The following is a 15038-nucleotide window of genomic DNA, read 5'->3' as shown; positions in this document are numbered from 1 at the left end:
ATTTTTGAGGAGGGGAGTAACATGCCCAGAGTGCTTCTGGACAAAGACAATCCGGGCAGCTGCATGAAGTATGGATTGAAGAGGGGAGAGACACGAGGATGGGAGATCAGAGAGAAGGCTGATGCAGTAGTCCAGAACGGATAGGATGAGAGCTTGAACGAGCAGGGTAGCAGTATGGATGGAGAGGAAAGGGCAGATCTTGGCAATGTTGCGGAGCTGAGACCGGCAGGTTTTGGTGACGGCTTGGATGTGAGGGGTGAACGAGAGAGCGGAGTCAAGGATGACACCAAGGTTGCGGGCTTGTGAGACGGGAAGGATGGTAGTGCCGTCAACAGTGATAGGAAAGTCAGGGACAGAGAAGTTACATAATAATTGTGATGATACTCGTGGTATTTGTTGAGTGCTTACTATGTGCCAGGCACCCTTCTAAGCTCTGAGGTGGATACAATTCAATCAGGAAAGACACATCATGGTGTAGTGGATAGAGCCTGGACTGGGAATCAGAAGGTCATGGGTTCTAATTCCGGCTCCACCACTTGTCTGCTGTGTGGCCTTGGGCAAGTCACTTTACTTCTCAGTTCCTCGGTTACCTCATCTGGAAAATGGGGATTGAGACTGTGAGCCTCACGTGGGACAGGGACTGTGTCCAACCCGATTAGCTTGTATCCACCCCAGTGCTTAGTACAGTACCTATCACATTGTAAGTGCTCACCTCCTCCAGGAGGCCTTCCCAGACTGAGCCCCATCCTTCCTCTTCCTCTCCTCCCCCTCCCCATCCCCCCCGCCTTACCTCCTTCCCCTCCCCACAGCACCTGTATATATGCATATATGTTTGCATGTATTTATTACTGTATTTATTAATTTTACTTGTACATATTTATTCTATTTATTTTATTTTGTTAGTATTTTTGGTTTTGTTGTCTGTCTCCCCCTTCTAGACTGTGAGCCCGCTGTTGGGTAGGGACCGTCTCTATATGTTGCCAACTTGTTCTTCCCAAGCACTTAGTACAGTACTCTGCACATAGGAAGTGCTCAATAAATATGATTGAATGAATGAATGAAAAATGCATAACAAATGCCATTATGATTATTATTATTGTTAGCATCATTATTATTATTATCATTATTATTATTATTACTAGACTGTAAGTTCGTTGTGGTCAAGGAATGTGTCTGATTACTGTTGTATGGTACAGTGTTCTCCACACAGAAAGCACTCAATCAATACAACTGAATGGATGGATGAATGAATGAATAAGTGGGGAGTGGGTGGAATTATTTTCTCCAGTATTAACAAACCAAACAGAAAGGAAAAGACTCCACAAATGGTAAGAGAGAAACTGCATTTAAGATTAAAATGCCATTTAATCTGCTGCAATACTAACGTTGATACTATACATTTACAATTCATTAGTGTTACGAAAACGGTATAACATTACAGAGCCCACCAAGGACTGCAGACATACCTCGGTAGTTACCTTCGCATTAAACATAAGGCAGCTTTCAAGCTTTAGGAGCCCTTTGTGGAACAGAGCAGGGGTCTTGTAGTGGAAGACCTGGGTTCTAATCCCGTCTCCACACTTGCCTGTTTAAACAAGTTACTTAACTTCTCTTCTCAGTTCACTCACCTGTAAAAATGGAGCTAAGATTCCTGTTTGCCCTGGAGTGGTCTGAGAAGAGAGATGGATAATGATAATAATAATAATAATAACAATAATGGCATTTGTTAAGCACTTAGTATGTGCAAAGCTTCGTTCTAAGTGCTGGGGGGGATACAAAGTGATCAGGTTATCCCACGTGGGACTTACAGTCTCCATCCCCATTTTACAGATGAGGGAACTGAGGCTCCGAGAAGTTAACTGACTTGCCCAAGGTCACACAGCAGACATGTGGCGGAGCCGAAATTCGAACCCATGACCTCTGACTCCAAAGCCCGTGCTCTTTCCACTCACGTGGGACAGGGACATAATGGATCTGATTTGCTTGTACAAAGGAAGGTTTAATAAGGTACTTCACACATAGTAAACGCTAGACTGTAAGCTCCTCGTGAGTTGTGGGCAGGGAATGTATCTGTTCATTCTTTCATTTATTCATTCATTCACATTTATAGCTTACTGAGTGCACAGCACTGTACTAAGCGCTTGAGATAGTAGAATACAATAATAAACAGTGATATCCCCTACCCACAAGGAGCTCAGAGTCTAAAGGCAGGGAGACAGACTTCAATACAAATAGATAAAATTACAGAGCAGCATGCCTCAGTTGAAATCAATCAATCAATCAATCAATCAATCAATCGTATTTATTGAGCGCTTACTGTGTGCAGAGCACTGTACTAAGCACTTGGGAAGTACAAGCAGGCAACATATAGAGATGGTCCCTACCCAACAGTGGGCTCACAGTCTAGAAGGGGGTGACAGAGAACAAAACCAAACATACTAACAAAATAAAATAAATAGAATAGATAGGTACAAGTAAAATAAATAGAGTAAAAAATATGTACAAACATATATACATATATACAGGTGCTGTGGGGAAGGGAAGGAGGTAAGATGGAAGGGACGGAGAGGGGGACGAGGGGGAGAGGAAGGAAGGGGCTCAGTCTGGGAAGGCCTCCTGGAGGAGGTGAGCTCTCAGTAGGGCCTTGAAGGGAGGAAGAGAGCTAGCTTGGCGGATGGGCAGAGGGAGGGCATTCCAGGCCCGGGGGAGGACGTGGGCTGGAGGTCGATGGCGGGCTTTGGAGTCAGAGGTCTGGGTTTGAATCCTAGCTCCGCCACATGGCTGCTGTGTGACCTTGGGCAAGTCACTTAACTTCTCGGAGCCTCATTTCCCTCACCTGTAAAATGGGGAGGATGACTGTCAGCCCCACGTGGGACAACCTGATCACCTTGTATCCCCCCCAGTGCTTAGAACAGTGCTTTGCACATAATAAGCGCTTAATAAATCAATCAATCATATTTATTGAGCGCTTACTGTGTGCGGAGCAATAAATACTATCATTATTATAGTAAGCACTTAACAAATGCCATCATTATTATTATTATTATTACAGATGTATACATAGGTGCTGTGGGGCTGGTGGGCAGGGGGTGGGTGTGAAGAGCAAAGGGACAAAGTCAGGATGACCCAGGAGGGAGTGGGAGATGAGGAAAAGAAGTTGTGGGTTCTAATCCCAGCTCCGCCAATGGTCAGCTGTCACTTGTCAGTTTAACTTCTTGGTGCCTCAATTACCTCATCTGTAGAATGGGGATTAAGACTGTGAGCCCCACGTGGGACAACCTGAAACCCTTATATCTACACCAGTGCTTAGAACAGTGCTTTGCACATAGCAAGCGCTTAACAAATACCATCATCATCATTATTGCTATTAGTTAGGCAGCATGCGTGGCTCAGTGGAAAGAGCACGGGATTGGGCGTCAGAGGTCGTGGGTTCTAATCCCAGCTCCGCCACTTGTCAGCTGTGTGACTATGGGCAAGTCACTTAACTTCTCTGTGCCTCGGTTACCTCATCTGTAAAATGGGGATTAAGACTGTGAGCCCCATGTGGGACAACCTGATCTCCTTGTATCCCTCTCCAGCGCTTAGAACAGTCCTTTGCACATAGTAAATGCTTAATAAATGTCATCATCATCATCATCATCATCATTAGTATTATATTATTATTATTATTATTATTATTATTGTTATTATTATTATTATTATCATCATTAGGCAGTGACTACCAGCAGAAGAGTTTCCCTATCTCCACAAAGCTTATACATGGGCAGGGATAGCTGGACTAAATCATTGTCTAGTTTGGCCTTTGCCATATTTTCTCCTTCTAGACTGTAAGCTTGTTGTGGGCAGGGAATGTGTGTGTTTACTGGTGTATTGCACTCTCCCAAGTACTTAGTACAGTTCTCTGCACACAATAAGTGCTCAATAAATACAACTTAATGGATGAATGAATGAATGAATGAATCCTTCCTACTGCTTGCACCTTGAAGTCAATTTCCCCTAATCACCTACCTTTGAACCCACTAATTGTCCTGAGGGAAAAGAGAATGTTATTTAATCAATCAATCCATCAATAGCATTTATTGAGCACCTATTGCATACAGAGCACTGTAGTGAACACCTGAGTGTATAAGTAGGATAAGTAGTAATAATTGCAGTAGTAATAATAGGAGAAAGAATAGAAGTAGTAGTAGAGAAGCAGTGTCATCTAGAGAGAAGAGCAAGGGACTGGGTCTCAAAGGACCTGGGTTCTAATCCCTGCTTTATCACTTAATTGCTGTGGGACCTTGGGCAAGTCACTTAAATTCTCTGTGCCTCAGTTCCCTCATCTGCAAAATGAGGATTAAGATTGTAAGCCCCATGTGGGACAACCTGATTACCTTGTATCTCTCCCAGTGCTTGGCACATAGTAACGATAATAATAATGATGGCATTTGTTAAGGGCTTACTCTGTGGGAAGTACTGTTCTAAGTACTGGGGGGGATACAAGGTGATCAGGTTGCCCCACGTGGGGCTCACAGTCTTAATCCCCATTTTACAGATGAGGTAACTGAGGCTCAGAGAAGTTAAGTGACTTGCCCAAGGTCACGCAGCAGACGAGTAGCAGAGCCACGATTAGAACCCATAACCTCTGACTCCCAAGCCCGTGCTCTTTCCACTGAGCCACGCTGCTTCTCCCCCAAGTAGGCACTTAATGAATACGACACATATTATTATTATCACTAATAGCTTCTCTCCACCTCAGTTCCTCATCTGCAAAACTAAGATTCAAAACCTGTTGTCCCTCTTACTTAAACTGTGAGCCCCAGGTGGGATCTGAATATCTTATATCTACACACCAGTGCTTGGTACATAGTAAGAACATGAGTGCAATGCAATGTAATGCATGCAATGCATTGTAATGCATGCACCACTGAATGCAATGCATTGTAATTATTATTCAGTACCATTGGGTACAATGCATTGTAATAAATGCTTGAAAAGTACAAAGCCGAGAACTCACACATTAATAATAAAAATAATAATAATGATGGTATTTGTTAAGCGCTTACTATGTGCAAAGCACTGTTCTAAGCACTGGGGAGATACAAGGTGATTAGGTTGTCCCACGTGGGGCTCACAGTCTTAATCCCCATTTTACAGATGAGGGAACTGAGGCACGGAGAAGTTAAGGGACTTGCCCAAAGTCACTCAGCTGACAGTTGGTGGAGCCGGGATTTGAACCCATGACCTCTGACTCCAAAATCCATGCTCTTTCCACTGAGCCACGCTGTACATTAAAGTTAGTAAGCGCAAATCTTGCCCTTAAGAAACTAACCCCAGCTGAAAAGAGAACTTCAGAATTGGGATACAGTTTATGACTACAGCTTATTACTTCCTATAATCCTAAAGGAGATGCCAGTGAATGAAAAGCATCACACACATAAAAACTCCTCTTGAATATATACCACCACTCCAATAGAAATATTCTCTTTAGTTTCTACTGAAATAGCTACAAAGCATAACTTCTGCTTGACCACTTTCTTGCGCAGAATAAGCCAAATTTTAACCTCCCATTCAAACAATGACATTTACTTAAAGCCCACTAATTCAACAGAGGCTAGGCTAAGAGGAAGCTAGGGAAAAGATCTTTCCCACACATTAAGACTGTGAGCCCACTCACATTTTTAGACTGCGAGCCCACTGTTGGGTAGGGACTGTCTCTATATGTTGCCAATTTGTACTTCCCAAGCGCTTAGTACAGTGCTCTGCACATAGTAAGCGCTCAATAAATACGATTGATTGATTAAGGAAACGTACTTACACTTGAAGTCTGCGAGGCCAACCGTCACTTGCTCTCCAAGATTCAGTCTAATGGAGTCCACAGGGAAATATCACCAGGACAATAAAGATCTGGAAGAGTCCAAGAATGGAATCAATACTAAAAAGCGGAGAGGTGTTGAAGAAAAGGCCAAGAAAGTTTTAATTTCAGAGAGACCATTAACTTTTATCAACATAAGCAGATCATGAAGTGTGGAGCACATTTATCAGCTTTTATTTAATTGAACTGTTTATGTTCTCCCTTATTTAAACCGTTTTTTTTTTTTTTACGTTTGCAGATAGTTAAACATCTATGTTGGCTTTCTCACTGATACTGCCAGAGGCCTCGGACTGGTATTTAGCGAAAGCACTTGACACTCCAGCTAAACAAGGTCATCACCTTATCCTTGTGACTAGAGGCTGGCTTGGCTCACGCTAGTAAACTCAACACGTTCGAGGTTAAATACCACAAGGGAGCAGAGAGTTGGCATGTTGGGTACTGAGTCAGGGTTGATGCTATGCCCTGCCTATCCTAAATGCAAAACAAACAATCCACATTAACCTTCAAATGCTTTTCCACTCTCACTCACTTTAGTTTGGTGGGTCTGTGGATTCGTTTAGGAAATAGCAAGCTTTAGTTTTCACATACGGACACCACATGTGCAGTCTTGTTTTTACTGACTAGTGTCAACTATTAATATTAGGTTACATAACACATACCTACACCCCCCATATATATTTATATATCTATATATATAAATCTATATCTATATATCTATATCTATATCTATCTATATTTCTATCTACATATAGATAGAAATATAGAAATCTATATAGAAATATAGATAGATAGATAGATAGATATAGAAATATATGTGTGTGCATATATATATATGAATATAAGTGTATGTACATATATAGGTATGTGTGTGCATATATGTGAATATACATGTATACACATATGTGCATATACATATATGTGTATGTGTATATATGAATATGTGCATATGTGTATATGTATATATGTGTATATGCACATATATGAATATGCATATATACATATATGTATATGTGTATGGGCGAACACACATATATGAATATACGTATACACCCACCCACCCCCCACACACACACACACCATCGGGGGAGATGACGATGATGGTGGTGGTATTTGGTAAGTGCTTACTATGTGCCAAACACCGTTCTAAGCACTGAGGTAAATACAAGGTAATCAGGTTGTCCCATGTCGGGCTCACAGTCTTAATCCCCATTTTAACAGATGAGCTAACTGAGGCACAGAGAAGTTAAGGGATTTACCCAAGGTCACCCAGCAGACAAGTGGCAGAGCTGGGATTAGAACGTACGACCTCTGACTCTCAAGCCCAGGCTCTTTCCACTAAGCCACACTGCTTCTCTATGAAAACAAAACACTAATACAACATACAGACACACACAAACACACACACACACACACACACACACACACACACACACACACGGTGCATACTCATGTTATATAAAAACACATGCGCTCAAACTTCCAATTAGCCCAGAGGTAACAATGACTGTCAGATGACATTGTGTTTGCCGTGAAACCACTGCTGTTGTCGGCATCCATCTTGCCCCTGTATTCTAGCTGTTTCCTGATCCCTCTGGGTTTTGTTGTGACATTCATCCATCAATCAATCAATCAATCAATTGCATTTACTGAGGGTTTACTCTGCACAGAGCACTGCATTGACCACTTTGGAGAGTACAATGTAACAGAGTTGAAAGACACATTCCCCCCCGCAACAACAAGCTTACAGTCTAGAAGAGAATCAAGCAATCGATCAATCAACGGTATTTATGGAGAGCTTACTGTGGGCAGAGCACTGTAATAAACAAGTGGGAGAGTAATAATAATAATAATAATAATAATAATAATAATAATAATAATAATAATAATGGCATTTATTAAGCGTTTACTATGTGCAAAGCACTGTTCTAAGCGCTGGGGAGGTTACAAGGTGATTAGGTTGTCCCACGGGGGGCCTCACAGTCTTAATGCCCATTTTACAGATGAGTTAACTGGGGCACAGAGAAGTTAAGTGTCTTGCCCAAAGTCACCCAGCCAAGTGGCAAGCCGGGATTTGAACCCATGACCTCTGACTCCAAAGCCCGGGCTCTTTCCACTGAGCCACACTGCTAGCTCGGGCAGTGGCTAAGCGAGTGGCAGGCAATCTGCTACAAGTCAAAACTCACCTGTGCTGGGCAGCAGCGACATGGGAGAGAATCAAGGGAGAAGATTCAGGTTTACTGTGCAGATGGAGGCAACAGTGAACCACTTCCATATTTTTACCAAGAAAACTACGGATATACTCCCAGAGCGATTGCAGGTGGAGGTGGGGCGTTCTGGGAAAGATATGTCCATGATGTCGCTATGGGTCGAAGACGACTTGACAGCATAAGACAAGGAAAGCTCTCTTCCTAGCTCTCTGGTTGCCCAGTTTCTTTCTCCGCTTCCTCCTCTGCCTCCCACTCCATATACACCAGGTCACCACTCTCTCTACCTTCAAAGCATTACTAACTTCACATCTTCTCCAAAAGACCTTCCCTGATTAAGCCCCAGCTTGCTCTCCCTTCTGCATCATCTATGAACTTCAATCGGTGACCTGGTATTCTCCCCACCCCAAACCCCACAGCACATATGTACACATTTTTCCATTATAATTAGAAATTACTTATTTATTCATACTAATGTCTTTCTCCACCTCTAGACTGTACGCTCATTATGGGCAGGGATTGTGTCTACTAATTTTGTTGTACTGTACTCTCTCAAGCAGTTAGTAAAGTACTCAATAAATAATAAGGACTCAATATATACAAGTGATTGCTTGATTGATTGCCTTCCACCCTCTTAACTGTGGGAGTCCCTCAAGGTTCAGTATTGGAGTTCCTTCTATTTTCCATCTACACCTACTAATTCACTCTTCAGCGTGGCTTAGTGGAAAGAGCACGGGCTTGAGAGTCAGAGGTCATGGGTTCTAATCCCAGCTCCGCCACGTATCACCTGTGTGATTTTGGGCAAGTCATCTAACTTCTCTGTGCCTCAGTTACCCCAAATGCAATACAACAGAATTGGCAGACATGTTCTCTGCCCACAAGGAACAAATGGAAATGGTAAACTTTTCTTTTAGCTTTCCTCCACTTTTGTGGTAATAATAATAATACTAATAATCGGCATTTGTTAAGCGCTTACTATGTGCAAAGCACTGTTCTAAACACTGGGAAGGATACAGGGTGATCAGGTTGTCCCACATGGGGCTCACAGTCTTAATCCCCATTTTACAGATGAGGTAGCTGAGGCCCAGAGAAGTTAAGTGACTTCCCCAAGATCACACAGCAGACATGTGGTGGAGTCGGGATTTGAACCCATGACCTCTGACTCCAAAGTCCGGGCTCTTCCAACTGAGCCACGCTGCTTCTCTAAGAAATGAGAAAAAGAAATCCCCCCAACCTTTTCTAATCCATATCGTGTGGCATATTCAACAGTGTTGTATCAGTGAAGATGAGGGAGTAGTTTGTATTGATGATAAGATTTCAGAAACATTCTGTTCCATAATAATAATAATAATAGTGGTATTTGTTAAGTGCTTACTATGCACCGGGATGGATACAAGCAAATCGGATTGGACACGTCCCTGTCCCATGTGGGGCTCACAGTCTCAATCCCCATTTTACAGATGAGGTGCCTGGGGCCCAAAGAAATGAAGTGACTAGACCAAGGTCACACAGCAAATAAGTGGCAGAGTTGGGATTAGAACCCCTGACCGTCTGACTCCCAAGACTGTGCTCTATCCAACTGATTCCATTACCCCTGCCACTGATCACTCACTCGCCTGTCCCGCCGTCGACCCCCGGCCCACGTCCTCCCCCTGGCCTGGAATGCCCTCCCTGCCAACTTGTACTTCCCAAGCGCTTAGTACAGTGCTCTGCACACAATATGCGCTCAATAAATACGATTGAATGAATGAATGAATCCGCCAAGCTAGCTCTCTTCTTCCCTTCTAAGCCCGAGAACTCACCTCCTCCAGGAGGCCTTCCCACACTGAGACCCCTCCTTCCTCTCCCCCTCCCCATCCCCCCCACCTTACCTCCTTCCCCTCCCCACAGCACCTGTATATATGTATATATGTTTGTACATATTTATTACTCTATTTTGCTTGTACATATTTATTCTATTTATTTTATTTTGTTAATATGTTTTATTTTGTTGCCTGTCTCCCCCTTCTAGACTATGAGCCCGCTGTTGGATAGGGACCGTCTCTATATGTTGCCAGCTTGTACTTCCCAAGTGCTTAGTACAGTGCTCTGCACACAGTAAGCGCTCAATAAATATGACTGAATGAATGACTGACTGACTGACTGACTGACTGAATGAATGAATGAATGAATGAATGAATACTGCTGGGCCCAGGGGACCTGCAGAGAAAGTATGGGTGCCTGAGTGTGAGTGTGAGTCAACACCACCACTAGGCCTCATTAAACCAAAATCCTTGACATCAAGGACTCCATCACTCTCCTCGTACATATCTGTTCTCTTCACTTCTCCATAGCCTAGTCTCTCCACTTCTCCTAAGTGAATCTTCTCACTGTCCCCATTTTTCCCTCCTGTGTCCCTTTCTCCCAGTGCCTGAAACTTTCTACCCCTTCAAATTTACCTTACCGCACTCTCCCCAGCTTCAGCCTTTCTATAATTCCACCCCATCCAGGATGCATTTCTTGATTAATTTCTGGTTTTGGCTGTGGTCTCTGAGCCATGAGGAACCTGAGATTTGCTCGCCCACAATGGAAGGGTTCCAGGATCCTCGGGAGCAGTTCCTGTCTGTGGTGCGGTGCAGGCAGATCATACTGAGAGCGGAGTGCTCGGTAGCAGGAGGGAAGGTGGAAGTTATAGCCATTGTTTTTCTTGGTCTCAATGAAGAGAGGGTCCCTCACATTGCAGGGAGAGAGTTAAGTGGTAGGCCAACTTGGAAACAAATCATCTGAGAACTGAGGTAGCATAATCATGCATGCAGAAGAGAGTTAGTTTTCAGGAGAGACTGAGGGACATTATCTACATATCTGCAATTTATTTATTTATTCATTTATTTTAATGTCTGTCCACTCCCTCTAGACCGTGAGATTGTCATGGGCAGGGAATGCATCTGTTTATTGTTATATTTTACTCTCCCAAGCCCTTAGTACCGTGCTCTGCACATAGTAAGCACACCTGTCTACATGTTTTGTCACCTGTCTACATGTTTTGTCACCCGTCTACATGTTTTGTTTTGTTGTCCGTCTCCCCCTTCTAGACTGTGAGCCCATTGTTGGGTAGGGACCGTCTTAATATGTTGCCGACTTGTACTTCCCAAGCACTTAGTAGAGTGGTTTGCACACAGTAAGCGCTCAATAAATGCAATTGAATGAATGAATGAATTTGCCAATTCCTGCTAAAGCACCAACCTGATCTTCATCTGTAGGTTGTCTCGGTGATTTGTTTTCCTCTCTCCTGGTGAATATGCACATAGTAAGTGCTTAATAAATGCCATTATTATTATTAGCAGTGGTTTCGCAGGGCAAACACAATGTCATCTGACAGTCATTGCTACCTCTGGGCTAATTGGAAGTTTGATCACATGTGTTTGTATATAACATGAGTATTAATTTGTGTGTGTGTGTGTGTGTGTGTGTGTGTGAGTCTGTAAGTTGCATTAGTGTTTTGTTTTCCCCTTCTCCCCTTTTTCACGTGAAGATTGTGGGTCCCCTGAGGGACAAGCCGCCATGTTTAATTCTCACCTGTGTATTTCCCAGGGCTCAGAGCAGTGTTACACTATAGTTTGCACTTTGATTTTTTTTAATGGAATTGTTAAAGTGCTTACTACGTGACAAACACTGTTCTAAGCACTGGGGTAGATACAGGCCTATCAGGTAGGACGCAGTCCCTGTCTCACCTTGGAGTCATAATCTAAGTAGAAGGAAGAACGGGTATTCAATCCCCTCTTAATAGAGAAGCAGCGTGGTTCAGTGGAAAGATCGTGGGCATGGGAGTCAGAGGTCATGGGTTCGAATCCCAGCTCTATCAGCTGTGTGACTTTGGGCAAGTCACTTCACTTCTCTGTGCCTCAGTTACCTCATCTGTAAAATGGGGATTAAGATTGTGAGTCCCACATGGGACAACCTGATCCCCTTACATCCCCCCTAGCACTCAGAACAGTGCTTCACACATAGTAAATGCTGAACAAATACTATCATTATTATTATTTTAATAGTTGAGAAAACTGAGGCACAGAGCAGTTAAGTGACTTGCCCAAGTTCCCTCAGAAGGCAAGAGGCAAAGCTGGGATTATTCATTCAATCATATTTATTAAGCGCTTACTGTGTGCAGAGCACTGTACTAAGCATTTGGGAGAGTACAATATAACAATAAGCAGACACATTCCCTGCCCACAACGAGCTCACAGTCTAGAGGGGGAGACAGACATTAATATAAATAAATAAATTACAGAAATGGACATAAATGCTGTGGGGCTGGGAGGGGGGATGAATAATGGGAACAGATCAGGGTGCTGCAGAAGGGAGTGGGAAGTAGTTCACAAATACCATAATTATGATAAAATTTCTAATGGGCCATCTTGAGAATTCCCTTCTTCTGGCAATGTGGATATGTGACATGCCTGTTCTCTGAGATTTGCATGGGGAACCCCCATTCCATATAGGTTGCTACAGCCTGGAACCTATATAGGATTGGAGAAGGGGATATCAATCAAATGTTTTCAATCAATCAATCAATCAAGGTGCAGAGTAGAAATACGGTGTAGTCAACTCAGAGATTTATTTACTTCGAAGGAATACCTATCACCTGTCAACTTGTTTTGTTTTATTGTCTGTCTCCCCCTTCTAGACTGTGAGCCCGTTGTTGGGTAGGGACCTTCTCTATATGTTGCCGAACTGTACTTCCCAAGTGCTTAGTACAGTGCTCAGCACACAGTAAGCACTCAATCATCATCATCATCATCAATCGTATTTATTGAGCGCTTACTGTGTGCAGAGCACTGTACTAAGCACTTGGGAAGTACAAGTTGGCAACATATAGAGACAGTCCCTACCAACAGTGGGCTCACAGTCTAAAAGGGGGAGACAGAGAACAAAACCAAACATACTAACAAAATAAAATAAATAGAATAGATATGTACAAGTAAAATAAATACAATTGACTGAATGAATCTTCCTGGGCACTCCACTTCATGTCTAATGTCCTGTATTCCATAACAAAATGTTTTAATCATTCAATCAATCGATGGTATTTATTGGGTGTTTACTGTGTGCAGAGCACTGTACTAAGCATTTGGGAAACAACAATACAAGAGAGTCGGTAGATGTGATCCCTGCCCACAAGGAGTTTATGGTTTGCAGGATTTGTTCATATTGAAAAATATTCTAAAGTTGAGGTTGTATTGAGCCTTATCCAAGAATGATCTACAATTAATAAAAAATATTCTTATATCCCTTTTAAGAAAACTTCCCTTTTTGGAACACTGGATATTTTTCTCATTAAAATGATCAAAGCAGCAAAAAGAAGAATGTGTTTATCCAATAACCTCAAACAAACCACTAATGGAGCAAGAAAAGTGTTTGAGAAGGGAGGACAAAAGATTGCACTTAGAGCAAAGTGCTTTGCTTTGCTTTGCTTTGCTCTCATTGTTAGTTAATCTTAATTATACAATATTATCTCCAGTTCCAGATATGGGGTAAGATGCAAAGTTAAATCATTTATATCACTCAACAAATCAGTGATAGACTGAGAAGATGTTTACAGTCAACATTCAGATATTCTCTCATCAAAGGGATTCACCCAGGTAAGAAAAAATCACTGGCAATTACGTCTGTGAAATCATTTTTTATCCCCAAAGAGAAAGTCCAACTGGGGAAAATCAATATGAAATTGTCTGCTAGGGTAGCCAATTAGAGTAATTATGAATCGCATGGCTCAGGTCTTCAAAGGCAAAGCAAGGTGGAGACGTAGGTGACTCTTCCGATAATTTGGGTAATATTCCCCAATTGTAAAATACTCTGTATTTTACAGAGGACTAGATAGATGATCTTGTTCATGAGGGGAACTTTAAACTACACACAACTACAGTGTGTTTCTATTACACTTCCAGTACATAGTAACTCTATCTATTACAAAGAAGCAGTGTGGGCTAATGGAAAGAGCACAGGCCTAGGAATCAGAGGACCTGGGTTCTAATCCAGTCTCCGCCACTTACCTGCTGTGTTACCTTGGGTACAGCACTTAACTTCTCTGTGCTTCAGTTCCTTCATCTGTATACCTGTTGTCTATCCTACTTAGACTGGTGAGCCCCATTAGACCTGATGATCTTGTAGAAGAAGCGTGGCTCAGTGGAAAGAGCCCGGGCTCTGGTGTCAGAGGTCATGGGTTCAAATCCCAGCTCCCCCAATTGTCAGCTCTGTGACTTTGGGCAAGTCACTTAAATCTCCGTGCCTCAGTTACCTCATCGGTAAAATGGGGATTAAGACTGTGAGCCCCCCATGGGACAATGTGATCACCTTGTAACCTGAACAGTGCTTTGCACACAGTAATCACTTAATAAATGCCAGTATTATTATTATTATTATTATTATTATTATTATTATTATCTATCCAGTTCTTAGAACAGTGCCTGGCATATAGTAAGAGCTTAACAAATACCCCTTAGAATTGATTCTACAGTGTCCCGGTAGAAGAGTAGATAGGCTTCTGTCGGTAAATAGTGCTTGGTAGGTATATCTTCAGTAATACAGCCGACCTGGTCTAAGAGGTAAAATACATGAGGGTGCCTATTACTTACAAACACAAATTTTAAATGAACGAAACAGATTAAAGTCAATCAATCTGTTAGTTGATGCATATCTTTTGACCTAAAGCTAACCAGATTTTCTCCTCATAGACCTGTCTCTGTGGATCAGGATCAGTGACCTTCTTGGACTTTTGTGGGAAAATCATGGATAGGCATTTACGGAGAGAAGTCTTCATTTACTGAAGGAAAAACAACTTGCTTTGTGGATGTGGTAATGGAAAACCAATAACGCTGCATAAACTTTGCCTTACTATTTGGGAAAAGCCACCAGTTCACAAACATTATTTGGAATGTTAATGTGAAAATCAACAGAAGCAGCGTGGCTCAGTGGAAAGAGCCCAGGCTTTGGAGTCAGAGGTC

At 42.5% G+C, this 15038-nt stretch overlaps 1 protein-coding gene across 1 annotated transcript in view; it reads right to left on the bottom strand.

Moving 5' to 3' along the window:
- The window catches only part of SLC16A7 (solute carrier family 16 member 7), a 179296-nt gene extending 173463 nt beyond the window's left edge, over window positions 1-5833 (bottom strand). Inside the window, exon 1 of the mRNA XM_038740892.1 lies at window positions 5801-5833. The gene's annotated coding sequence lies outside the window, so the exon portion shown is untranslated. The remainder of the gene's footprint in view (window positions 1-5800) is intronic.
- Window positions 5834-15038: the final 9205 nt, after the last annotated feature.

The sequence above is a fragment of the Tachyglossus aculeatus genome, chromosome 2, assembly GCF_015852505.1.
Source record: "Tachyglossus aculeatus isolate mTacAcu1 chromosome 2, mTacAcu1.pri, whole genome shotgun sequence".
NCBI classification, from domain to species: Eukaryota; Metazoa; Chordata; class Mammalia; order Monotremata; family Tachyglossidae; genus Tachyglossus; species Tachyglossus aculeatus.
Note: the sequence above shows the minus strand (reverse complement) of the source record. Positions and strands in the feature narration are given on the sequence as shown.